Source organism: Giraffa tippelskirchi, chromosome 5 (assembly GCF_054371585.1).
Source record: "Giraffa tippelskirchi isolate mGirTip1 chromosome 5, T2T-mGirTip1v1.2.pri, whole genome shotgun sequence".
Classification (NCBI taxonomy): domain Eukaryota; kingdom Metazoa; phylum Chordata; class Mammalia; order Artiodactyla; family Giraffidae; genus Giraffa; species Giraffa tippelskirchi.
In genome coordinates this window covers 82944661-82964879 of record NC_137279.1, presented here as the reverse complement: position 1 = coordinate 82964879, position 20219 = coordinate 82944661, and the positions used below count along the sequence as shown (strand labels likewise).

Sequence of the window (20219 nt, the reverse complement as noted above, 5' to 3'; positions counted from 1 at the left end):
TGATAAGAAAGAGCAAACCATGTGAGCACTCAGGGCAGGATGTCCAAGTAGAGGAGCAGAATGAGCTGCGTGGGCTCAGCTGTTAGGGCCAGGCCACAGTCCCCAGAAGGAGGGAGGCGGGAGACAGGGTGAAGAAGCTGATGCCAGACCAGTTTAGGGCACAAAGGCCATGACCTGGGTTTGTCCTTACCACTATAGGAAGCCCTAGCAAGTCAGGGCGGAGACTGAAGCAGAGTTTTAGTCCCCATCCCCTATCTCCTTATTTCAGGGCTTTTTCCTATATTTTCCTCCATGTCTAATCCATTCTAGGAACCAAGAGACCTACCTTTCCTCTAACACAAAAGGCCTCCACTTCTGTGAACAAATATTGATTTTCAAATTTTCTTTCCACTATTTTAGATGTCTTTACATTTCTTCTTCATCTGTTTTACAGGTGTCACAGATTACGTGCACTTCCTTGGAACTCATATTCCTCCTTTGCTTCTCTTTTATCTCCTATGTATCACCTGGGGCGCTGACCCTTGCAGGCTGCTATGTCTGCCTGGGTCCAGCCAATGGGAGGCATTTACAAGGAATAGGAAAGAGAGAAACCACGGTATTTCCTTGACCCCCTTCTGCCTTGGGTGGTTTCTCTGCATCTCCTGAATGGCTCCAAGTCCCACCTAAAAATCCCACTGCAGTGTTTCCTTCCACTAGATGTCCACAGAAGTCACATCACCTGTCACTCCAAGGCTTCTCTCTGTTGCAAATCTGTAGACTGTTTCACCATGCTGACCTGTTTGTATCACCAACAGTCTCATCACTGTATAATCAATTCTCTGTATTAAACTGTTGTAAATGCTGACAGTTGGTTCTGCCCTCCTGGCTGGTCCCTGGCCGATGCAGATCTTGAGACTGACGAGTGATTTCACAGGTTTGGCAACTGTCCTTTCATCTGCCAGGTGAGCATCTCCAAACACCCCATTTCACTAGCACTATTGAAACCTAAGTTAACTCAAATCACCCTCTCACTTCCTTTGTTATTTTCCTTGGAACTAGTTTTGAAGGCTTCTTCTAGAGTACCAGTTAGGTAATGAGACATGGCAATTATCTACCCCAGCATTTAGATATTAGGTACAGAATTCCCTAGAAACAAGTAATAAAATTCTAAGAGCAGTCAGCACCATGGCCAGATCCAAAAGGCCAGGGATAAAAACTGGAGTCCAGAAAAGACTTCAATAGAACTTTTATTCCAGGGACAAGAGAGAGACACTGGACAGCTGATCATTTTTACTTGTAGAGCCTCCCTTCAATTTCTCTTCAATACCTATACTACTGTGTCACACAGAAACCAAGCAATTAAAAGGGCAGATTTTGCCACATGCTATGACAGCTCTAGGAACAGTTAAAATTGAAGTGATCTCTATACCTCTACAACTTGTCCTGAAAATAACCTACCATATTTCATCAAATATAAGATGCTTTTAATTATATAATATGTTACTGTTTTATGGGCCACCAAGGAAAAAGAACGTGACCAATTAAAGTTTGATACAATGCTTTCTCATCATATCAACCATGAGTTATGGCTCAATTTTGTATATAATAAAACCAGTAAAAATGTCTTAGAATATGAAATACAGCATTGGCTCTGCTTAGGCACCTAAGGTTGTTTAACTAGGTAAACTGGCTAAAGGACTAGTCATTCTAGAAAACCCTCTGGCTTGGGATTTGGGGGAAGGCATTCATTAATAGAAGTTAATAGAAGATATAGGTAGCCACCTAGTCATTTAAATTATTAGTCCCAAATATCTCTTTGACCATACCAGTGAGTCTTGCAGTGAGTGAGAGTCTAATACTAAATGTGCCTCCTCCAATAATTACAATGTGGCCTTGGATGAGGTACTTAATCTTAATTTCCTCAACTATGAAGTGATAATGTCCTAAGAATCATTTCAACTCAATCTTCTATGTTTTTAAATGAAAAGAGAAAATAGTAACTGAACTACTGTCTGCTTATGATCACTCAACTGACCAGTGGTACTCAATCAGGAATGTTCTGTTCCACAGGGTCAAATGTATAGTTTTTTCCTGCTTGTTGCAATAACTGGTGGCCTTACTGGCATTTGGGCTTCCCTGATAGCTCATTTGGTAAAGAATCCACCTGCAATGCAGGAAACCCTGGTTTGATTCCTGGCTTGGTGAATCCGCTGGAAAAGCAATAGGCTACCCACTCCAGTATTCTTGGACTGTGGCCCAGCTGGTGAAGAATCCACCTGCAACGTGGGAGACCTGGGTTTGATCCCTGGGTTGGGAAGATCCCCTGGAGAAGTGAAAGGCTACCCACTCCAGTATTCTGGCCTGGAGAATTCCATGGACTTTACAGTTGCAAAGAGTTGGACACAACTGAGCGACATTCACTTTCACTTTTACTGGCATTCAGTGCATGAAAGCCATAGACTCAAAACAGCAAACTGTCATACCCAAAATGCCAATAGTGCTCCAACTGAAATATGCTGACTGAGATCTTCTGCAAAGGTGTTTATGATGGTGGACAGAAACCACTGTGCTTGTGTTCTGTTACCATTATGATTTTTTCTAATTTTATGGTAATGATTTAATGTCAATAGCTACACAAGAGAGATAGCAAGATTGTCACTCATGCAATGCCTAAGGACCACCTCCCCCACATTTTCTCTCAAGATGACAATCTAAATCTTAACATTCTCCCAGGAACTTCTCAAGTTTAAATTTTCCTACATGTATAATGAGCCCTACATTTAAGGGAATAACTTCCTCCACGAACTGAAATAAGTTTCCCACTGCCTTGTCATATTGTTCACTATTCAGTACATACACATAGCATTATTACTTACGTTCTAGCCGCTCCTTGGTGGAACATGTTGAGAAGAATAAAAGAACCCAGAGAACTTGTAGATCAATGCCCTCACATTGCAGGTAAAGAAACTGAGCCCCACTTTGGGGAAGGAGTGTGTCCAAGGTCATACACTGAGTTATAGCAGCCTGCTAAAAGGCTTTTAGTCTCTTGACTCAGAGTCCAGAGCTTTTCCCCACACCAAGTGTCCATCATAGCTGTTGAGACGAGGAAAATACTCCACAGTTCTGAGTCAGGCTTCTGCCCAGTAGATAGGTGAACACCTCAGCATAAAATTTTGTTGACCCACTGCCCAGGGAATGGGCTATTTTTCCCCCGGCACACATACAAATATTGGATTGGCCGAAAAGTCCATTTGGATTTTCCCGTAAGGTGTTACAGAAAAGCTGAGCAAACATTTTGGCTGACCCAGTACTTTAGCATTTCCTAACAATTATATCCTTGCATACTTGTCTGCATGTTTGCTCAAGTAGTCGTGTCTGACTCTGCGACTTGATGGATTGCAGCCCACCAGGCTCCTCTATCCATGGAACTTTCCAGGCAAAAAGTACTGGAGTGAGTTCCCATTTCCTACTCCAGGGGATCTTCCCGATTCAGAGATCAGACCCCCAGCTTCTGCTGCATCTCCTGCATTGCAAGCAGTTTCTTTACCACTGCTCCACCTTGTCAGTATTGTGACATCAACACAATTTTGAGTCTTCATTCAAATTTTGCTAATTGTCTTTCAGTGGCCTCCTTCTGGTCCACAGTCCAACCCAGGGACCCACAAGGAAATCAGCTGCTGTGCCACCAAAACCTTCCCCAATCTAGGACAGTTCCTCAAACTTTTACTTCCATGAGGATTCACTCATGAAAAATACAGGCCAGTTATTCTACAGAACATCTTCCAATTTGAGTTTGTTTGATGCTTCCACATTATCCATTTTGAATCACGTATTTGGGGCAGGAGCCACAGGACCGATGCAGAAAAGTGCTGTTCTTGTTAGCTCCATGTGCTCAAACTGAAGAGCTGAGCACCAACACCCCTGACACGTGCTGATAAAAAGTTTCCTAAAGTAAATTATGCCATCTTTCTGGCTCACAAACTAGAGTTTATAGACCTAACTGGTCTTTTCTGTATGGTTCTTGGTCTTTCAGTAAGTCCTAAAAGGTATTGTTTTTAAACATAAATAAGTACTTCATACACCTGCAAGGGTAGAAAGTATAGAAGACAGGGCTGAGTAGGGACTAACCCTGGAAAAACATTATTTCAAGGTTATTGCGTGAAATAAATCTTTAATATCTGCTTATTTTCTGATTCATTCATTCTTTATACTAAAGGAGAACTTCAAACAACATTCTGCTCCACTGAGAGTTCAAATCAGTTGAGTTCCATTCAGCTGTGTTTGATGCAAAATTAAAACTGTTGTTATATCTAAATAATCCTTTTCCCCTACTTAACACTGATATAATAGGCATTTTAACCTGTCCTGAAAACCATAAATTGTATAGCTTATAACTTGAGAATTCTAGTCTTTGAGATTCAAGTTTCTCCCAACTTTCTGGAAACTTTAAGGATTATAAATCTGTTGTTACTGAGACTGTGCCTATAGAGACAATCTAAATGCATTCAGGGCATTACAGTGACTGAAACCAGTCTGGCATACACATCTGACAAAGCAATCTCAAGGAGGAACTTTCAGACAAGAAGAGAAGCCTCCTTCTGTTGTCTCACTAGTCCTTGGGCACATCCAAAGTTAAAAAAAAAAATGAACAGGGTGAGGAGGGCTCTGTAAAATCTATCTTCATGGACCATGGTACAGGGAAAGCTGGGGCTATGCCCCTACACCAGGACAACAAAGGCTGAATATTAGGGTGCGGAGAGGCCTGTGGGAGCCTTGATACTCGGGGAGATGTCCAGCCCTGCTGTGAGACTTTCCCTTTGGCACCTACTGTGTCTGGGCCCAAAGACCCAGGGTTCATTGAAGAGAGGGAGGTATTTCCATCTTCTTTCTCAATCCAGGGAAAGCACCAGAAGATGCCAGTGCATGGTTCTACCAGTCTTTTGAAGGGAAAACGCAGCCTCCACGGATCTCTCTTACAGATAATATGGAATAGGCTTATGGCATCCCAGAGAACCAGGCGACACTAGCAGAGAACCAGGCGACACTAGCAAAGGACAGAGGATGAATGCTTCCTTGTACTTTTTTCAGGGTAGGAGATATCTGATATCATCACCTCATCTGCTTTGGAGGAGGCATATACTTGTGCAAAGGTAAGGAACTTTTCAAGTCATAGTTTGTTAATGAAGAAAATGAACACAACTTAAAGCATACTACCCCTTTCACATGAATCTAAACAAATTCTGGGGAAAGTGCTAGACTCAATGTCACATTCCCTTTGGCACATTCCATTTCGCAGGCATTGTGTCTGGTGTCCTTTGTCCCTCCTTTGAGGGCCTGAATTCCCTCTCTTCACACCCCAGCTGTTAGATGAGGTAATGCCAGCTGTGGCTCCTTGCATCACTGTCAGGCTGCCTAACATACAGCTTCTCAACCATATGAAAAGGACACTGTGTGAGTCAGGAAGATGTCCTTGGAATGTCATTACTTCTTGGATTTACCCTCTCTCTTTTGTTAGTGTATGGATAGGATGTCTAAATGACCAGCAAAATTCCCAGTATGTATATATGATGACAAATTCTCTTTATTGAGCACTTACTTTGTGTCAGACACCACAATAAACACATTACACATGTAGTATTATCTTATTCAAGCCTTATAACAGCCCATTTTTTTCAAGTGGGGGAAGGGGCACTCTAAGTTCTTACCCAATGTCACTACTTATCAAATGGAAGAAAGAGAAATTAAATCCAGGTGTACATAACCTTAAAGCTTTTGTTTTAAAACAATCCACTAACTGAATCACTGACTACTCTCTGTGTCAATTTCTCTCTTCTCTAAAATCATTCAAACACCTAGAATATACATCAAATCATCGATTTATTCACAGGCAATAATTCATTACTCACTGAATGATTCTAGTCTGTTGGAGTCCATCTGAATCACAGAGACGGTGTCTTTGTATCTTTAATGTTCCCTGAGTGACCAGTTCAAGGCTGGTCACAGAGGTTGGGCTCAAGTGTTGCCTGAATGAATGACACTGGAGATGATTTGCAGAATGAGTGTATGTGTGTGTGTGTGTGTGTGTGTGTGTATGTGTGTGCGCGCGTGCATGATTCATACCATATAATCAGAGTTAGAAGGAATTTTAGAAATTGTTTTGTCAAGCCTTATCTGATGCTTAAGTCCTTTCATATCTGTTCATTCAAGGGATATAGCAAAAGCATGGACAAACAGAAGACTGCATTCATCAGAATCTGAGGTGGGTGGGACAGGGCAGAAGTCTCACAGTATCAAAGATTACACTAGAATGAAAAAAAATTGAGAATCAAGGCATAATCCTCCAAGGCTTAAATTACTGTCTGAGTCCACATGTTCTCTGGGGGAGTTAGAATAGCCCATAAGTATCCTGGATGCAGACACATCAGTTTCCATACACAGTGGTCCTAACAAGTACTGCTTCTGCACGGGCTACTATCATTATGGCTTGTATCTGGTGGGTTCTGCTCTATGGGCTGCTCTAGTTCACTAGTTCTCAAACTTTACAAGGCAACAGACTCACAGATTTCTGGCCCCACCCCTAGAGCATCTGATTCAGGAGATCTGAGCAGAGTCTAAGAATATGCATTTCTAACAAGTTCCCAGGATATGCTGACACTGCTGGTCCTGGGACATACTTTGAGCCTCACTGTTGCACTTGATGTTTGTTGTTGCTATTGTTTGTTTTCCCATGCAAACTCAAACAACTGCAACAGTGGAGACGTTGGTGAAAAGCTACCTAGTTTTAAACCCTCACCTTTTCTGTGGTCCTCAAATCCACACCTGACCTCCCTCTTGAATTCCAAACAGATGTGTTCAACTGCCCACCAGACATCCACATCCATGTGGCCCACAAAAGCTTTCCCATTCAACATGTTTCACCTGAATTCACTATCTAGATTTTTCCTTCTTTTCTGAACTTTCTATCTCTGCTTGTGATATCAACATTCACTCAATTTAGAAACCTCAAAGTCATCTTCAACTTCAGCTTTTCTTCGTATATTTAATGTCATTTAATTCTAGAATTTAAGCTCCCCAGTGGCAGATATTTGGTCTGTTTTGTTTACCATTATATCTCCAGCACTTCTAAGTGATGCCTGGATTCACCAGGCATTTAAGGAATGAATTCCCTGAAACTTCTCTCTAATCTGTGCAGTGCTGCTGCTGCTGCTGCTAAGTCCCTTCAGTCGTGTCCGACTCTGTGCAACCCCATAGATGGCAGCCCACCAGGCTCCCCATCCCGGGGATTCTCCAGGCAAGAACACTGGAGTGGGTGCCATTGCCTTCTCCAATCTGTGAAGTGGGTCAAGCCTTATCCTTCACCTGTACCACGACAATAACCTCCTGCCCAGCTTCCCTGCCCACAATGTTATGTCAGCTCCAATCCTCTGTACCTCTATGTTGAAAGCACAAAATGAGTAACATCACAAATGTGTTTGCAAACTTCTGATCAGACTTTGCATAACTCTCAGCATAAGGTGCTACACAAAACAAATAAGATACTATACAAAGCACTTCATGCTTTGGCATCAATCTTGCTGTTCACCAACATCAGGATCTCAGTCCCCCAGATGAACCCTACATACCAGTCTTCCTCTCATGCCAGACACAACCTTATTTCTGTAACTCTGTACATGCGAAGCTATACCTTTCTAACAATGTACTCATCTGCCTTTCATCACCTGAAAATGACATACTCTGTCAAGGCCAGGTGACAATGTCACATCCACTGTGAGCATTTTTAAAAATAGTCCCTTGATCCCTCTGCCCCAGGACACATGTATATACCCCAAGGGGAATTACTGATCCAATCTCTACAATCATAGCACTTTGTATCTGCACTATAACATATACACAGACTATATTTTACGATGATTATTTCTTACAGCAGTATCTTATCCACAGAGGAATCTGAGTGCTTGTAACACAGAGGCTGTTTCCCTTCCTCTTGAAATCACTAGTATCTAACCCAGAGTCTGACAGAGAGATAGGTCCTCAAAATGTTTGCTGAACTGGCCTCAATTTAATTTAGTTAGCATCAATCAGAGAGTAAGGAATAAACAAACAGTCCTGGACTTAGTGAGACTAATTCTCTGAGGTTTTCACCATCAAGGCCAAGCTGAAGACTAAAGTAATTACTTGGGTAGATAATTCATGAAAGAACGAAAACCATTTGCATTTGAATGCTCTATGGAGGATTTTCTGCTTGTTGATGTTTCTGGAATTTTTCAGATAATGGCTTGAATTCTTTGATTCTTTCTTTAGTATAGAGAGTAGGCCAGAAAGTTAATCTAGCAATCACTCTCCCATCTTAAACCAGGCAACTTTCAACCAGTTATGCTGAACAGAAAGTGTCCATAAAACCAGTAATATATATACATATTACAGAATGCCATAATATAGGGGTTGAAGGGTCTGCAAGGTTCAAATTCAGCCTTCCAGAGAGTTCCGAAAGAAAGCCAGTTGGTGTTAAGTTGCTTTCCTGCTATTTTAATAACTTCAGATCTGGCTACCATTTATTCACGCCCTTAGAAATTCTCAAGGTCGCGGAAGGACGGGGGCGGGGGGAGACAATTCAGTAAGTGATATCTGTAGCCCAGTGTGCGGGAGTCCTGTGTCCCCGGAACAAAATCCAATCCAGGACGCACAGGGAGCCTGGGAACCACAGGGAACGCCCAGTTCAGGTAGCAGGTGTCTGTGCGTCTGTCTCCTGAGTGCACGTGTGCGGGCAGAGGGGGAAGGGGGACGGTCATCTCTGCCTCGAAAATGCAACAATATGCCCGCCCCTCTTAAAACAAATACGCACACACACACACTCTCACAGACGCAAATCCCCAGCACCTGCTTCGGAAGGCCCTCCCTCCAAGGCTGGCCCGGGGGCGAAGGCGGCTGCAGCAGAAGAGCGCGGCGGATTTACCGTGGCATTAATTTTAATTAACTCTGCCGCGGGTGCGGGGGGGCGCGGGGTGGGCCCTAATCCCGGCCCGCCTGACGTCACCTGGGAACGCGGCGGCGCTGGGCGGCGGGGACCCGCCACGACCTCGCCGCGACCCGGGCGCGCCTCCGCCCGCGCGGGGCTTTGCTCGGCGGGAATTAAGGAAAGGAGAAATGTTAGTACACTTTTAATTGGAAACCGAGTTCTGCTTTCAGAGCGGCTTGTTTACTCAGGACTGGGCATTAGAACTCAGGGGAGGCTCTAATTGAAGTGACGGCTTTGGAGATTATGGGGAACATATGGCCCTACCGCCGGGCTCTTTATCTGCATTTTCTCATAAAACTGCCGTGGGTGTGTGTTTCTGCGCTCGCCCTTGTACGTTTCTCAAGGGTCTGGGAGGAGCGGGTGAATATGGTGCCCGGATGGGCTGGGACGCCCGGCACCTTGAGCTCCCTCCCGGCCCGATGGCGCTGGGAGCCCCGCCTAGGCTCACTGGCTCAGCCTGAGCACTCGGAGGGGGGAGAAAAAAAAAAAACGAGACCGTGAAAGAAAAGAAATGGGGCTAGAGAGCGTCTAGCAGGGGGCGTCACTCAAACTATTGTGAGCTGACTGCAGGAGGGAGTTGCCAAGGTGATGGAAGATTCCCACCCTGCCGCCGCCTTCCTCCGAGGCCCAAGAGGGAGCCTCCTCGTGCCTGGTTGCGGCCAAGCCGTGCACAGAAGGGAAATGAGAAATCGCGTGTCTTGGGAACAGAACTACATTTCTCCCTATCTGGCTAGCATCAACCAACCAGTCAATCAATCGATCCTCTATTTATACACCTGTGCAGTCTCCAGCACCAGTCACCATCCCGTTGGTTACCACCCTCCCCACTAGATTCTTACTGCATCTAGAGGTGCCAGGTAAAATATAGGGCACAGAGTTGAATTTGAATTTCTGAGAAACAGTGATTTTATAAGATAGAAGACATAGTCATACCCAAAATATTATTCACTATTTATGGGAAATTCAAATTTAACTAGATTTTTTTGTTTTTTGCTAAATCTCACCACCCTTATCACTCTACTGAAAAAGCTGCCTTCTGTCTTAATTCTAGAATCTCTCTGGTTCAGCACTAAAGCTCTGCAGTTGGGAAGAACAGCGGATTGAGGAGCCCCCACTCTCCCCCTGAACTTCACCTTCAGCTGGACCTGTGATTCTCAACTTTGAGTCTGTACATCAGACTCAACCAGGGAGCTTTCACCCAGTCTTATTAAATCCTCAAGGCCCACTCCACAGGAATCCAAAGTATTTTTTTAAATACATAAGTAGAATAAGTCATATAAGTGACTACTTTGAAGAGTAACTCTCATTTGAACATACAATCTTGTTTATCTACTTATTTGGTTATGGCTATGGGCTGTCTCCCCTCCCCCCGGCCCACTCCACCTCCTGTTAGAATGTTACTAAGAGCAGAGCTCTCAGTGCACTACCTGAAACAGGCCTGCTACAGTGTGTGCTCAAGATTTGCTCATTAGTCAAACCTCACACACTTCTATATGTTCCCCCATGCCCCACAGTCCTTGCCCAAGGCAGGCACTCAGTACATGTCTGTAGATGAAATGGATGCTGAGTTGGTTCAGTCACTGCTTTCCCATCTTTATGGATTCCTAAGAAGGAATACCTGGACACTCACCTTGAACACCAGCTGGGTCCACTGATCCTACCCAGTGCACACATGCACATGCTACTCAAAACCCTGCTCACATCCCCAAGAAGAAAAGAGCATGGCTCTGGATCTTGGTGTGCAAACCTGGATTTAGACAACCAAGAGTCCAAAGGGTTCTTAAATCCTCAGCCTTCCATATACTTTCACAGCATCAAATATAAAAGTACTCAAAGGAAGCCATAACTTGGTTTGCCACCAATCCTTAGTAAACTGGACTTTGGGTTTTTCCTAGGTCACCACTACCAGGGCACATGGAAATACTGGAGGTGATTCTTCTTTTTGCTCAGTAAAGCTTCTTCAGACTCAGCATGAAAATTCTTGGTTGGGAATCTAAAAGTTGATGGGCTTGGCTAGAATGCCAGTGCAAGAAAACCAGTGTCTTTTCTGCACTTCCTCCCCCATCTTTACAATTGATACATGATAGTAAAGGAAAGTGAATATGTGATTATTTAGCTCAGGTCATGAAAGGTCGAAGTCATGGATTGGCTCTGCATGGCCAGAGATTTCACCCCTAGCATACACCAGTCACACCACAAAGCCCTGCCCTTGTACCCAAAAAGGAGCCAATAAAAAGGTGGATAGAAGCACAAATTTCATCACTGCTACTGGAAAAACAAATCTAAGTGCATTTCTTCTGAAAAATGGGTTATAACAGATGGTAGGATATTCCAGGTCAGCCTGTAGAAGCCTGTTAGAAAAAGTTTTGATGTATACTGATTTATTCCACCATTGTAATTTTATCCATTTAATTCACAAGGACTCTGGTTTGCATGGCTGATAATTCTCATCTGCACAAAAAGAGCAACTGGTTTTTCCTGCTGCCATAGGGAACAGAACAGAAATGTATTGAGTAGTTGTAAAAACAAACAAAAAAATAGTATCTTAAGCAAACTTTTAAAGTACTCCCACATTCACACACCGTGTTTGCTTTGGATCCTTGCAAGCCTCCTACTTCCTTATAAAAGGTGTGCATGTGCTGTACAGTGATAGGGGTTAATTATTAAAGAAGAACCAGAGGTTAGGACAGAAGGCAAACTTGTGACAGATTTGAAAAAGTGGAGACTCAATTAAAATCTCCTTGTTTTTATTGCTTTATCTCCTTGCTTTATCACTTGTTTTTATCATGTGTGAAAAGATTCTTCAGTTGGGGTCTCTCAGGTAGTGAGTCCAACTGAACACCTGGAGCCCTGCCATAACCAGCAGGGAGAACTGTCTGTGAAACACGAGAACAAAATTTTAATATACGTGTACGTATTTTTATCAACCAGGCAACACAGCCTAATGCTTAATGAATCTGGCTCTGGAGCTGGTTTGCCTGTGTCTGAATGCTGGCTCTTTTCATTACTAGCTATAGAACTTAAGAAAATTAATAATTTGTCCATGCTTATCTTCCTAATGTATAGAATGGGAATAATTATAACATTCCTTATCAGCTTGATATAACAGTTAGGTCAGTTCATTCATGTAAAATGCTTAAGGAAATGCTGTGTGCAGAGTGAGGGCTCCATAATTGATAACATCATCACCATGCAAAGATCACAGTGATCAATTGTCCACTTGACCAACTGTTTTTCTTACAAGGACTGTGCAAAAGAAATGAATGCACACAGAACACTACTACAGATGAAGTATGATCTGCAGCCATTGTGCTCATTTTAAATTATGGTTTTTAACCAAAATTATTAAGTGAGAGCACATATCTGAAATTAAATTACAGTTCAGTGGAAAAGAGATAATGCATCATCATCTCAACTTATGTATTGCCTGTAACTTTTCAAGCACCAGAGATAAACTCTGCCCAACTCACAATTACAGCAAAGGCTGAGTATCAAGTGTCCTGACTCAGTAATTGGTAGAATTAAGTTCTTATTTGGCTTACCTCTGACTCAAGTATCCTGTGTCCTTATTTCTCCATCTATAACATGAAGACAAAACAAATACACTAGAAGACAAAGGTTCAGAAGAGAAAAGAAGCATGGAGCCTCAGAACGAGGGCAACAAATAATTCTGGTAGTCAGTTTCATGGCTGTGATACTAACAAGAGACAAAACTTGATTTTGGAAAAAAATCTGACTCAGACAATTATATCTGCCTCTTGCATGCTATCCACAGATGCCAGATTAATAAATCAAAAATGTCCATGAAGACCTTTGTGCTAGTCATGATATAAATATGTGTGCTCTTCATGTCTCCTTAATAATACCAACAAAAATGAAAACAGATAACAGTTATCATATGTTTACTCTATGCAAGGCACTGAGCCAAGTCTTTGGGGCCAGACGATATTTTCTGTGTCTTTGGTTTTAGTCTTAGCACCTGACACAGTGTGTGTATATGCAGAAGTTTAAAACATATTTATTGGCTTGAGATTCAAAGAATTTAATGTTCTAAAACTTGGGAATAGGTTTGAAAGTAATTGCCCTGTGAAGCAGTATTTTTCAAATTTCAGGCCATGATCCATAAATAGATTATGAAATTAACAGAGTAGCCTAAGACGAGCTAAAAAACAAATATAATGGGTAATATCAGCATGTAGGTTAAGCAGTAAGTTAAGTTAGGGGTTGAATTTTTATTTCACATACACACATGATGTATATGATAGGGCATGACTTTTAAAAAGTATTTTTACTGAGCCACAGTTAAATTTTTCAAGAAAATGTTCTTGTAGAGGAATCTTGAACACAGTGCTTTACAAGAACATATAAAACTGCATTTAAACATATTTCTTAACAAGAATAATGTTTATCTGAGTATTTTAAGATCTACTCAAGATTTTTTGTTTTTGCTTTTATTTTTAGTGGCTCACCCCCTTGTTTTTTAATGAATAGGGTAACAAGGCTGATCTCTAGGCTATGTCCCTTTTCCTAGCTCTCAGCCCTTGTATATGAACAAGGTTGACCTCACTGTCACCCCTGATATTAGAGTACTGGCTTTGAGATGTTTTTCTGAATTCTGTTGCTCAGTATTCCCTAATTCCTCTGCCATTCTTTTTCTGCAACTAAAACACAGCATTTAGCACAGAGCTGGACACAGCATAGGGGTTCATAAGAAATAGCTGTTGGATTAAGGTTGGTTAGGTGGCGGCCTGAAGGACAGAAATAGATCATGGCATGTAATAGAGCAATGCTAGGAGGCCCTGCAGGAATACAATGCATTCTCTAAAGGGTAACTGTCAGGCGCAGTGTCCTTCTCAGACTCAAAGGTGAGTGTTACAGGAGAGAATGGGGGCTAAGCTCAGTATGCCCTCCCCATTCTTGCTTGAAATGCCTACTGAGTCCCAGAAGTGATGGCAAGGCCATTTCCTCCTGCTCTTCTGAACTGACTTTCCAGGGCGCAACGCTAGATCTAACATTCAGAGACTGGAGGGCACCTCTGAGACACGAAGGCCCAAGGAGTGAATTGATCCCTCTCCAGTCCATCACCCTAGCCACCCCAAATGACAGGCCTACCCTGAGGTGCCCTCAGGTCAGCTATCCAGAAGCATCTAAAATAGAAGTGCAAAGATAGAAGATGAGACGTTTGTGAAATGATAGATCTTTGGGGAAATTAGCTTATGAGCTGTGAGCTATCCAGAAGTATGCTAGCCTCTGCACTAGCAGATAATACTGATACTATTTACTGGGTATAAGCAACCCACTCTGACTTCTTGCCTGGAGAATTCCATGGACAAGGGAGCCTGGCGGGCTCCATGGGGTTGCAAAGAGTCAGACACAACTGAAGCGACTTAGCACGCACACACCAAATTTCAAACCATTGATAATGCGTTACCTCTCTGACTTATTACAGCAACTCACAAAAGTATTATAATCCACTTTTACTGATTAAGAAATAGAGTTCTATCGAGGGGAAGTACAAGCAAACCTCATTTTATTGCATATCACTTTACTCAGATATTGCTTTTTTTTTTTTTTTAAACAAATGGAAAGTTTGTGGCAGCCCTACATTGAGCAAGTCTATTGGTGCTGTATTTGTCACAGCATTTGCCCACTTCATGTCTCTGTCACAGTTTGATAATTCTCACAGTGTTTCAAAATTTTGCATTATTATTATATTTGCTGTGGTGATTTGTGATCAGTGATCTCTAATGTTACTATTGTAACTGGGCATTTTTTAAGCAGTAATGTATTTTTTAATTAAGGCATATACATCGTGTTTTTAGATATAATGCCACATACACAATACAGTGTGAACATAACTTCTGTATGCACTGAGAAACCTAAAAATTCTTGTGACTCACTGTATTGAGACAGTCTCTTTATTAAGGTGGTCTGGAACCAAACCTGCTATAATTTTGTAAATCTCCAAGCTGTAATTTTTGCCAAGCCTATAATTTTTCCCAAGGTCACAATGCTTGTGAGTATAGGCACAACTCAAATTCAGACCTGTCTAACTTTGTACCACAAGGTGGAGAATGAGTCTAACTCATACATCCCACTGACTTTTCCTTGCATTTTAAAATTCATGACTATGAACTGACAAGATAATACCATAGGACAGTGGAGCATTTTCCAGAATTCATGAGGTAACCACTGACTCTCTATTCTAATTTATTGAAGAACAAGAAGATTTCCAAGATAGGCTGGAATATTTCTGTAATGAATTAAAAAAAAAAATCAATTCCAAGGTTGTAGAAGGAAATGAAAACCAGCATCTAAATATTAGTGGTAATGAACCTGACTCAGAAGAGGAGAAATGTATTCTACAGTGAGAATAATAAGAGTCATCTGAATCATTCCAAGCAGCAATATACCACATCCGAAGAAAAATTAAGAAGGAAGAAGGATTCACAAACTCTGGTATGTGTGAGGAATATCCATTCCTGGTCCAGTAAGAAGAAAGTCATACTGGAGGTTGGAGTTTCTCTAATAAGGATCACAGAGGCTAATGTGGACAGGACAAAAGTAACTTATTCACATGACAGATAAACATTTACTGGGTACCTACTGCATGCCAGGCACTGCACTAGGACTAGGTGAATGCAGACCATAAGGAGAGAGGCACCATATGCCTTTCAGTGCAGTCCAGACCAGCGGATCAACAGAGGCTGTTGATGGAATTGCTGTAGTCATCTACAACATAATGCTTCCTTTGAAGAAAGGTTTCTCATGATGGGACTTCACGACCCAGGCTTCTTCTGGGAAAATCCCTCTATAGAAGCAGAGCATCAGAAAGAATCCTGCCTTAGGCTGCCGACAGTTTTAACTTTAAGAAGGAATGCAGGGCCAGCTATTCTTGGATTTTGGTCTGACCAAGGAAGAGCTGGTAAACCAAGAGGGTGTAATGGTTTGAATCCTGGAAGGAAATCTTAGACAAGGAAGAAATCCTCAGTACAATCTAAAATGCATTCTCTTCTTCAGTTCAGAAAATTTTTAAATGGTAAGCAAACAAACCCCAAAACAACTAAGCAAAAAAAAACAGATTGGTCCCATGGTGAAAGATGCTAAAAGGAAACGAAACATAACAGATACAGCTGGAGAGAGGGGCAAAAATGAAATTCTGACTAAGCATTTCCGGTGATCTCAAAAATGAAGGAAAAAGGCAATTTAACACAAATATAACATAAAACTAAAAGCAATGCGGTATTCTGGATTGGATCCTGGAATGAATAAAGACATTAGTAGGAAATATTTTGAAACTGAATAAGCTAGAGTTACTAGTTCTGAACCAATGCTAATTTCTTGGTTTACATGGTACATTTATCAAAATGTACATTTAAATGTAAAATGTTGACATTAGGTGGAACTGGGCGAAGAATGTATGGGAATATCTGTCCCACTTTGCAATTGCTCTATAAATCTAAAATTTTATTTCAAAATTTTGAAAGTTTTAAAAAACCACTATACAAGACATTCTTAGATGAACTCTGATGTTGAAAGAAATGTGATGATAAGAGGGCTAGATAATTAGGAAATGCAACATGGACAAGCCAAGAGCCATGAGTGTGTATAGTGAGCCCTCAAGTCCCCACCTTCTTCCCTGGGTCAAAAAAGCTAATGACATCAATAGAATATGATGTCCCTGACAAGCAGTAATAATAACACGGTGCTAGTTCAGACTACATATGGAAGATTTTATTCCCTTCTGGGTAGTACATTCTAAAGAGAATATAGTATTTTTATAGATAGAGTGAAAATTCTTTTCTAAGGGATAGTGAAAGAATAAGGAAATAAAAGAAAAGATTTAGGGAGCCTAAGGGACTCTGTCTCTAACTCGAAGGGCTGTCACACGTCAGGGAGGCTACTGTATTCTTTGAGTTCCTGAAAGAGGAACTAATGCCAAAGCTAATGTTACACATGGAAATAGATACTTGGGTTCAATGGAACAATTTGACAATCCACACTCAGAATGTGAGGTCAAGAACTCCCTGTGGTTGGACAGGCTCAAACAGAGGCTGAATGAGAGCTCCTGGTGGGAGTCTGAAGTGGATAAAGTTAGGGATATTATAGTTCTAGTTTCAGTAATAGTTCTAGTTCTAGCAATTTAGTTCCAGTAATGCAGCTTATAGACTTTTTGGTGCCTACTGATTTTATGATCAACTAAAACCTCACATGAAATTCCATGAAAAGAGTCCCTGTAGCATATAAATACTGTTCAATTTTGGAACCCAGTGGTTAGATCTCATTTTGCTGACTCTGTAGCTTGTCGAAATCCTTTTGAACATGGCAAATATCAGCTGCCACAGCAGTGTTCCCTGTCAGGGTTGTGTCATCTGCTAATTGAAAAAACCTGCCTTCAGTGTCTTTAAGTTATAGATGTAAATGTTAAAGAGGACAGTCATTCAATCATTCACTCAATAAATATTTATCAAGCACCTACAATATGTAAAGTGCTCAGGACAGAAATTAGAGGAGAAACTGTATTTGTATTGGGACAGATCCTAAAACTGTTTGCTTTCTATAAACCCCTAAGATGAGGTGGACTTCTTTCCTTGAAGATTTAATTTAACTCATTAGGTATTTATTGATCACTTTTTTCTTGGCATCACGCTAAGCCTTGTTAAAGGAACAAAAGAATTAAAATTTGCAACCCTATTCTAGAGAAGTTGGTCCTCTCATTAGTAATTCTGGCTTTGGTACACAAAACAATTTATGCCGCAAGACAGGTAACATTTATATAATTGACAAAATGAGTGGTAGACAAGATATGTGATTCTGATTAAAACCTTAATGTCATTTTATTTAAAGCTGCAAAAAACAACGATAGATTATTAGAGCTGAAGCGGGCAACAGGGCATCATCTTCCCCACCCACCTAGCCAATATTACTTTCAACAACTGCGGTCTATCTCTTGAGCAGTTACACTGTTGTTGTTGATCAGTTGCTAAGTCCTATCCAACTCTTTTGCCACCCCGTGGCAGGCAAGAATTCTGGAGTAGGTTGCCATTTCCTCCTCCAGAGGATCTTCCTGAGCCAGGAATCGAACCTACGTCCCCTGCTTTGCAGGAGATTCTTTATCGCTGAGCCACCAGGGAAGCAGTTATATTGTACTGTGTCCAGTTCAGTTCAGTTCAGTCGCTCAGTCGTGTCTGACTCTTTGATATCCCATGAACCGTAGCACGCCAGGCCTCCCTATCCATCACCAACTGCCGGAGTCTACCCAAACCCATGTCCATTGAGTTGGTGATGCCATCCAACTGTGTTAGACCTAATAATTATAATGACATCATAACATTCCCTATTTCAAGTCAAAATTGCTTCCCTTTGTCTCTTCACCTATAGTATAAACACTCAATGGTTTTTGTTAAAGAATTGAATGAATTCTAATTCTTCTCTCTGAAGCTAGGTAAAAAAAAAACAGGTCTGGTCCAACCATTTGAAGTTAATAATTATGTCTCCATTTAGTCTCTACTTTTCTAGCCTAAGTATCTGCTGCTGCTGCTGCTAAGTTGCTTCAGTCATGTCTGACTCTGTGCGACCCCACAGATGGCAGCCCACCAGGCTCCCCTGTCCCTGGGATTCTCCAGGCAAGAACACTGTGGTGGGTTGCCATTTTCCTCTCCAATGCATGAAAGTGAAAAGTGAAAGTGAAGTCACTCAGTCGTGTCCGACTCGTAGCGACCCCATGGACTGCAGCCTACCAAGCTCCTCTGTCCATGGGATTTTCCAAGCCTAAGTATTTACTATCCCTTAATTTGACATGGGTGGAGGACTATTCTTGTCATTTACAGCCTGATGCCATGCCTGGCATAAAGCAAGCACCCAAGATATATCTACTGAGCAAATACATGAATAAGTGAACTGGAAAGCTCCAGTTTGTCAATATCAGCCTCAAAAACAAATGCCTGGAACTAGGAAACATATTGCTAAAAATGTGGCCAGAGAAGTAGACTTGTTGACCTATTGCAGTTTTCCCTGCTCTGAACATTATACTATTTTTTTAATTGATGTATAGTTGACTTACAATGTTGTGTCAGTTTATGCTGCACAGCAAAATGACTCAATTATGCATACATATGTGGTGATTTAGTTGCTAAGTCGTGTCCAACTCTTGTGACCCCATGGACTGTAGCCTGCCAGACTTCTCTGTCCATAGGCTTTTCCAGGCAAGAATGCTGGAGTGGGTTGCCATTTCCTTCTCCAGGGGATCTTCCCAACCCAGGGATCAAACCAGGGTCTCCTGCACTGTGGGCAGAGTCTTTACTGACTGAGCCACCAGGGAAGCCCTATATATACATATATGTGTATATATATGTATATATAGTGAAAGTTGCTCAGTCATGTCTGACTCTTTGCAACCCCCTGGAATATATAGTCCATGGAATTCTCCAGGCCAGAATACTGGAGTGGGTAACCTTTCTCTTTTCCAGGGGATCTTCCCAACTCAGGGATCAAACCCAGGTCTCCAGCATTGCAAGCAGATTCTTTGCAAGCTGAGCCACAAGGGAAGCCCAAGAATACTGGAATGGATAGCCTATCCCTTCTCCAGCAGATCTTCCTGACCCAGGAACTGACCAGGGTCTCCTGCATTGCAGGCAGATTCTTTAACAACTAAGCTATCAGGGAAGCACACACACACACGTATAACATATATATACATACACATATATATATATATATATATATTCTTTTAAAAATTCTTTTTCATTATGATTTATCACAGGATATTGAATACAGTTCCCTGTGCTATACAGTAGGATCGTGTTATTTATCCATTCTATATATAATAGCATCATTTGTTAACCCCAAACTTCCAATCTATCCCTCCTCCTTCCAACCTCCCCCTGAGCAACCACAAGTCTTGAACACTGCACTTTTAATGGCACTTAGATCCAGCTTCTTTTTGTCTTTGTGTGTGGGGAGGAGGCAATACACTAATGACACACTGTTTGTACCCAATTAAAATCTATAATTGGAAAACAGTCATCAAGAGTCACACAACTGTGTACCAAGAAAGGCTGCTGCTGCTGCTGCTAAGTCACTTCAGTCGTGTTCGACTCTGTGCGACCCCATAGACGGCAGCTCACCAGGCTCTGCCATTCCTGGGATTCTCCAGGCAAGAATACTGGAGTGGGTTGCCATTTCCTTCTCCAGTGCATGAAAGGGAAAAGTGAAAGTGAAGTCG

General features: G+C 41.8%; 1 protein-coding gene and 1 long non-coding RNA gene across 4 annotated transcripts in view; one reads left to right on the top strand and one right to left on the bottom strand.

Moving 5' to 3' along the window:
• Positions 1–20219, bottom strand: part of LMX1A (LIM homeobox transcription factor 1 alpha) — a 172006-nt gene that overhangs the window by 36794 nt on the left and 114993 nt on the right. The gene's annotated exons all lie outside the window — the stretch shown is intronic.
• Positions 9569–10225, top strand: LOC145506198 (uncharacterized). Its single transcript, XR_014053613.1, has 2 exons — positions 9569–9852; positions 10047–10225. It is a non-coding gene; the product is annotated as an uncharacterized LOC145506198 (long non-coding RNA).